The sequence below is a fragment of the Passer domesticus genome, chromosome Z, assembly GCF_036417665.1.
Source record: "Passer domesticus isolate bPasDom1 chromosome Z, bPasDom1.hap1, whole genome shotgun sequence".
In the NCBI taxonomy this organism is placed as follows: domain Eukaryota; kingdom Metazoa; phylum Chordata; class Aves; order Passeriformes; family Passeridae; genus Passer; species Passer domesticus.
In genome coordinates this window covers 63,536,765-63,536,983 of record NC_087512.1, presented here as the reverse complement: position 1 = coordinate 63,536,983, position 219 = coordinate 63,536,765, and positions in this window count along the sequence as shown.

Genomic DNA, 219 nt, shown 5'->3' with positions numbered 1-219 from the left:
CTTTTGGCTCAGTGAACTTCTCTCTTAATGCCAGAACATTATTTTTGTCTTAATGATGGAACAACATCCAAACCCAAAAGCACAGGCGTTTTGCAGCAGGTGGTGCTGGCTTGTTACTGTCCTGGAAGAAAGGCACTCTCTGTGTAGTCTCATTTAAATGCTGTTTGTTACAGCAGGTACTATGAACAAAGAAGCTAGTATGGCTAATTTTATATTCCT